Genomic DNA, 6,976 nt, shown 5'->3' with positions numbered 1-6,976 from the left:
ACCGTCACTCCCGCGTAAAATCTGCTGCTGTCCCCTTGACGTGCAGCGGCTCCGTGGTTAAGCCCGGAAGCTCTGGAGTCAGACCCCGAGCTGTCATCCCTACTCGATGAGTGGGCTTGGGCCCAGGAACACCATGATTTTCCTTTGCAGAGCAGGTGTCTCCCACCCTCGTCCCGTCTGAGTCTTGGGTCCGGTCTGGAGTAAGTGGGGTCGCATGAGCCAGGCCGGCTCGGAGGTGGGCTGGCGACCCTGTGCTTGCCCACGAGGCTCCGCCCTAGGGCTTTTGCTGGGGGTCAGAAAGCTCAGGCCAGAGGGATGCCTGAGGTCAGATGACTCTCCCATCTGCTCACAGACCTTCCTAGAACGGGGTCGGTGACAGCAAGCGGTAAGCATGGGGTTACTTACTGATGGCATCTTGAACAGAGCGGCCACCTGGGAGTGAAGCCAACCCCGAGGAGAGCAGGAGGAAATCCCCCTGAGTCACCTGGGGCCAGCCGCGCCTCTAGCGTGCTCTGTCCTAGACTTTCCCGGTATCCGGCCTCTTTCTTTTTGCCTAAGCCAGTGAGGGGACCACAGACCACCGACGGGCCCCCGGGACCACGGACCGCTCTCGGAAGGTCCTGCTCATGACCAGCTGGGCCTCTGCACCCGCCTCAGAGTGCACTGCCCGTTTCCAGCAGCCGAGGACGGACTGGCACACAGGTCGCCCCCAGCAGGACGTGGGTGTTGCAGGTCAGAGGCAGACCTTAGCTGCGGACACTGGTGTCCCCTGTGAGGAGCAGGGCAGAAGGAAGCGGACAGGGCCTCTGGGACAGAGCTGGGGCCTAAGCTGCATTTCTGGGACCAGAAAGCCAGCTGTCCCCTGTCCCCAGGCTGAGCCAGCGCACTGGTGGGCTCACTGTCACACGTGCAGGGACGGCGAAGTATCCCCCCAGCCTCTTCTGCCTGGAGAAACCAGAGGGAGGCAGGCCTGGGCCTCAGAAACAAAGGCGTTGCCATAGTTACCCCTAAAGAAAACAACTTGAGCAGGAGAGGGAAGGGTGTGGAGCACGTGCTGGTCCCTAAGCTGGGACAAGACAAGGCTGGTTGCCACGGAGATGTTTGCAGGTCCCCTGGCCCGCCTGGCCCAAGTCTGGTGCAGAGTTCTAGAACCCCACCAGCCTCCACAACCCATACCGTGAGAAGTGCCTAAGACTCTGACCTCCGTGTAAAAGACAGGCCCCAGAGAAGAGACACTCTAGCTACTAGTCCAACCCTTGGCCATGAACTTGAGAGTGAGCGAGCTGGGGCCAGAGGAGAGGCTGCGGGCCAGTGAGCCTTGGGTCTGCCCATGTTACCCCCTTTAAACGGAGGCAACAAGCGGGGCTCCTGGCACTGCCTCCTCCTGGCCCTGAGGCCGGGACTGGGCAGGAGCCCTCCCTCGGGTGGTGTTTGGAGGCAGAGTGCCTTGGGACCCACTCAGGAGCATTTCCTGATCTTTGCTAGATGAAGAGGCTGATTCCAGAGGCAACCCCCCGCTCCAGGAGTGGGATGAAAGACGGGAGCGGAAAAGGAGACCAAGGGTCGGGCCATGCAGTGACAAGAGGACGGTGATGACAGCTGACATTATCCAGGGCCCATGATTTACGTGCCTCATCCAGTCCCACGTTTGCGGCAGCCAGGTGAGTGCACGCTGTGTGTCCCCATTCCCACTTTGCAGACGAGCAGACCGAGCGGGAGGCAGGCGAGGGGCAGACCCGGCCCACCAGGAGGAGGCGGCCCCACGTCCTGCACCGGGATCTGTACCTGAACAGGGTGCCCAGGTGTTCCCCGGTGGCCGGGACCTCAGGGAGCTCGTGAGTCCTGATACAACTGACCGATTACCTGCTCCCTGGTGGGGGGTCATCACAGTGCCCCTCCATCCTGAGCACTGGGTCCCGGCTCTGGTCCCAGAGACCTCCCAGGACCCCAGGGGGCCATCCATGGGTGACCCTCAGAGCTTGAGACACACTGGTCTAATAGATCATTTTGGGGTGACTGCTCCCACCAGAAATGCTCTCAGAGCAGGCCAACTCCAACAGCAAACCCTACAGTCATGTCTCTCTGTGACTCCCCTGGAGGGACCATCAGAGCCTCCCTGTCCCAACTACTCCTGAACCAAAATCAGTAGCTTTCATGGCCCACGACCCTGCCCCCTAGAAGGCAGCCCTGCCTCCCCTCAGCGGCCAGCGGACCCTGGGGGTGCACAGCCTGGTATGCTGGGGCTGGAGGTCCCAGGCGTGTGGGAACACGTGCCCTGGGTTTTCCCTGAGGAGGCAGAACAGAGGCAATTGCTCCTCACTTCGGATGGGGAGACTGAGGCTCAGAGTGGGGAGCAGCCTGCCCAGGACCAGCAGGGCAAGGCAGCAACGCCAGCCCTGCCACAACCACTGCCCTGTCCCCGACTTCACTCTCACCTCCCCAGCAGGTTTCTGGGCCTGGGCTGATCGCTTATCTCCCTCTGTGGCCGGAGCCGCCTCCTGGGCTCCAGCCAGTCTGGGCGCCCCAGAATTGCCAGGGCCCGGCATTGCTGACCAGCCTTTGGCCCCGAGGAGCCCGGCCTGAGGCTCACTCCTCCCCCTGCTGCCCCCACCCCCTTCTGCAGATTGCTAGGGGCCCTTCCACCTGGAGGCAGCCTGGGTGGCCACCGGGCGGTGACCGTCACGTGCCCAAGCTGATCCTTCCCCGTGAGACTTTCCAGCCTCCTGTGCAACGTGACAGCGCTTGGCACCCTGTCGTCGGAAGCGAGTATTTTTAGTGTTGAACCCACCACCTGAAGAGAGACAAGTTATCAATAGCAGCCTCAAAGGCCTTTTTCTTTTTTTCTCCCATGGCTTCAGGAGCTGAGCAGTCTGCGCCCGTTAAATTCTGCCAACTTTGTACCCCGTGACGTTGTCATGCTGCAGCCTGGCCGGGGCCGGGGTGGGGGCGTGAGTCGGCAGGGGCCTGAGAGAGAAAGGGCAGAGCAGAAGCCACACCCCAGAATCAGCAGGAACGGGGGCGCCTTCCTTCCGGCTCTCAGCAATGCCGGGGCCCCACTTGGGCCCTAGTGGCCCCTCTGCACTCACGGAGCACTTTCTGTGGGCTGGCGCCGGGCTGCGCACCTTTCAGGGCCTTGTCTCAGTTAAATGCCCCAGTTACCCGCGGAGCAGCGTCCCCAGCCAGGAGCCATGGAACCCCAGGGCCTTTCTGGCCGTTATTCGGTGTTTCTGGAGGAAAACGTGCCCTGGCCAAGTGCGTCTGGGAAAGCTATTAATCAGAGCCAACCAGCGTCCCCTCCAGGGCAGGGCTTCGAGGGCCCTGCCCACTCCGATGTGCGTGGGAGGCCCTGGGAGACAGAAGGGCCTGCTGCAAACTCAGGGGTTATTAACACGCTGCGGACCAGGGTATTTCAATGCCTTTTAGAAATGTCGAGCGTTCTCGCCACCTGTACGCAATTTGTTAACACGGGGAGATTTCCTATGGCGTGCCTTGGAGGATGCTGGCGTGGCCCCTTGCTGAGGGGACATTCGGGTCCCTTGGTGCCCTGCCCTTCAGAATTAGAGCTACAGGGCAGGTCGGGTGGCAGGCGCCGTCAGGACCCACTTCCTGCATTATTCCACTCTCCCAGCGCCGGCTCCCGTCCCCATTGTCGCCTCATGGCGCAGGATGGCTGCCTGTGCTCCAGCCATCGCACGCGTGTTTGACTGGGAAGAAGGAGGGGAAGAACCAGGTGAGGCAGCTCTTGTTGGGGATCTGATCCTGAAGGCGCACCGGGCCCCTCGGCTGACACCTCCGTGGCCAGAGCTGCGCCCCATACTGCTCCTGAAGGGGCGGGGTGCCCGGGGGAGGTCAGGGTGGCCACCTGTCCGAGAGCCTGTACAGACCCCAACGCCACCCAAAGCCCTCCGCGTGGCCTCCAGCGTTGGCCAAGGCAGGCCCAGCGTCGTGGGCACTCAGTGGTGTGGGAAGAGGGACAGTGCCAGGGCCAGGCCGAGCTCTCAGCTCTCAGTCCTGACACCCTTGCCACAGACAGCCTGGCAGGGCAGGAGCGGCAGGCTGTCCTTGGCCACGAAGCACTCACAGCGGGAAGGCTGTGGTTTCTGTCTTCCCAGCTGTGCTCTGAGGGCCGGCAGCTGGTTTCCTCTCCGAGCACCTGCTGAGCACCTGCAGGCTCTCACGGGGGATGGGGGGCGGGAGGGCGCGGGGTGCCACCTTAAGCAGGCACAGGCCAGGGGAACACAGGGCAGGCAGGGGCTCTGGTCCTTCTCCACTCTTCCTGGGGCTCCACGCAGGGACCAGTGGGGAGGCAGGAGCGGGAGGACAGAAGGCGGGGCCAGGGGTAAATTTAACTTGCCGGAACTGCTGGCCAGCCTGGTGCCAGGGAGCTGCCAGGCGCGGGGGTGGAAGGGGAAAGTTCAAACAGCCCGGGGAGCGGGGGTGGGGATGCGAGGGTAGCGTGATCCATTCCTCTTCCTGCCAGCTGGGAGGGGGCTGGTGGCAGGGCCCCCCCACCCCCAATTCCTGGCAGGCGCACCCGGGCTCTGGAGGGTTGGGTAAGAGACAGCAGGCTCTTGGGTTCCTCTGGGGACAGGAGTGCTCCCCCCTCCACCGCTCCATCCCTTCCATCAGTGGGAGAGGAAGGCAGGGGAGGGGGATGGGAGGAGGGGGTGGGGAGAACAGCCAGCCAGGCACACCCCAGGCCCCGCCCCTGCGGCTCACAGTGGAGGAGTGAGAAGGGACCCCAGCAGGCTGGGCTGTGGGCTGGGAGTGCCAAGGTTCCCAGAGGGGCCACCTGGGTGGTCCTGTCGGGCTCTGGGCTCCACTGACTGCTGTGCTCTTGCCATTTGAGAGTCTTCATTTGGGGGAGGGGCCCCCCATTCTGTAGTTGCCCTAAGTGAGGGGGTTCTGTTCTCCAGTTTCAGGGCTCCTGAAGCTGCACACCACCAGCTGGGTGGCGGTGTCCCCTCCGGACAGGGTGGCAGGCTGGGGAGCAGACCAGACTTGTCTGGGGAAGAGGCAAAGGGGCTGGCAGGTGGCCTCGCGCCAGCACTGCCCACACCCAGGGAAGACAGTGTGCCCCAGAGTCCCACGGCTGGGCACAGGGGACTCTCAGGTGGGTACTCTCCCAGGCACCTAGCCTGGCACTTCCAGTCACTCCCTGGCTTCAGCAACAATGCGACCTTCTGGGCTCCTAGCCAAGCCGCACATAGTAGGTGCTCAACAAACTGCAGGAAATGGGTGGGGCGGTCTGGTCTGGGCAGGCGGCCGGGGGGCTGGGATGAAGCCGGCAGCCTCACGGAAGTCCAGGCTCTGCTACTTGCTAAGAGAGGGTCTCTGTGAGCCCCCGTGTCCTCCGGGCTTGGTGAGGCTGAGGAGGTCCTGTGGGCGGGAGGACATCGCCCTGGGTTTAGGAACGGCCCCAAATCCTCCTGTGGGGACTGCCCACCCCCAGGCTGACCTCACCTCTACCTCCAGACAGGGGCACACGACTGGCAGCTGGGACAGCACTGCATCAACCTGACCCAGGGCATCAACCTGTGGGTGCCACCCAAGGGGACGGCTATATGAGGGGGACATGGCTCTGGTAAGAGGCATCGGGCTCTTGAATCCAGCTGTGCCTGAAGGAGGGAGGATCAGCACCCGTGGGCGTCAGGTTCATGCCTGCTGAGCCGTGGTTTTCATGCCCCACCCCTCCATGCATGGGAAGGACAGCCACCCATCCGGACAGGCCTCTGGACCCCTCCTCTCTCCTTCAGGGAACCCCAGGCTGGGACTACCCTCCAGCCGGTGCCCCTCACGGACAGACTCCAAGAAGATGCGGATGTTTCCAGCCGGTGGCTTCAGCCCCTGGCTTACCCAGGACTGCGCCCTTGTACAGATGGGAACATTGAGCCTGGGAGAGGGAAGAGCCTCCCGGGGAGCCTCGTTCGTGAGCTGTCACAGGGGCGTTCCCCACTCTGCCTGAGTCAGCCGAGCAAACTCAGAAAATGTGAGATTATGCTACACATAAGGTGGGCTCGAACTGAGGTCTGGCAGGGTGTGGGGCAGAGGGGAGAGGGAAGAGGTCCCCCAGGAGTGGCAAGCACCCCTGTACCCGGGGCCGTGGGCAAAACTTAGGTGACCCCACCGTGACAGTGCAGAAGGCAGGGCTCTGGTCTGGGACTCAGGGCTGGGACTCCACTGGCCTCAGTCAACACCCAGAGCTGCACTCTGCGCTCCTGGTCTCGGCCCTTGGTTGCCTGTCTGTGGCTGGGAAGCGCAGGGGCGCAAAGCCACCTGGCCAGGCAGGCCCTGAGCTGACCTACTGGTCTCCTAAGCAAAGCCCCGGCAAGACCGAAGGAGGGGCTGCCTCAGAATACCCCGGCCCTGCCGCACCCCTGACGCCCTGGCCCTTCCACCTGCGGAGCTCCCGCCCCGCCTTGGCCCGGTGGCCCCCACCTAGCCAGGGGCCGCCCAGAAGGGCCTCTTTCTTCCTGTGTCTGGAGCCACCTCCTGACCTCTGCCCTGGCCCGGGATCCGGTCCACAGTTCTCTGACCTGACCTGTCCCCACAGAGAGACAGGCCAGTGCCAGCCTCCTCCAGGAGCCCCCAGCCCTGTTCCGGGTCAGACACACACCCACCAGGACACACAGCCACAGCCACACGCCCCATATACACACACAGAGACGCACACACAGATCGCCCGGCTCCCAGGCACGGCCCCAGCCCCTCCTTCCTCCCGCCAGGCCTCAGGGGACGCCTTCCGTAATTGGGCCCATGCGGCTCACTTGTTACTTCCCCGAGGCACGGGCTCCCCAGGGCTGGAGGCATAAACAGAGGTGCTCCAGGGCTAGGCTGCCCCCCCCCCCCCCGCCGCATGGGCCCCCTTTCAGCCCCTGCGTTCTCCCCAGAGCTACCTCTGGAGGAAGTGGGGCCCAGGGTGCCCCGGGGAGCCGTTTGCCCAAGGGATGGGACCGCACACGCAGGACACATGTGC

At 63.6% G+C, this 6,976-nt stretch overlaps 1 long non-coding RNA gene across 2 annotated transcripts; it reads left to right on the top strand.

The window, feature by feature from the left end:
• Nucleotides 1-382: 382 nt before the first annotated feature.
• Nucleotides 383-6,000, top strand: LOC150003783 (uncharacterized). Of its 2 annotated transcripts, XR_016512684.1 has the most exons (4): nt 383-732; nt 1,486-1,661; nt 5,476-5,584; nt 5,757-6,000. It is a non-coding gene; the product is annotated as an uncharacterized LOC150003783 (long non-coding RNA). The 2 variants fall into 2 exon arrangements; XR_016512685.1 differs by lacking the exons at nt 383-732; nt 1,486-1,661 and adding an exon at nt 4,911-5,209.
• The last annotated feature ends 976 nt before the right edge of the window (nt 6,001-6,976 follow it).

Source organism: Furipterus horrens, unplaced genomic scaffold (assembly GCF_987537825.1).
Source record: "Furipterus horrens unplaced genomic scaffold, mFurHor1.1.pri manual_scaffold_8, whole genome shotgun sequence".
NCBI classification, from domain to species: domain Eukaryota; kingdom Metazoa; phylum Chordata; class Mammalia; order Chiroptera; family Furipteridae; genus Furipterus; species Furipterus horrens.
The sequence above is the reverse complement of the archived record's forward strand: the minus strand, read 5'-3'. Positions and strand labels throughout refer to the sequence as shown.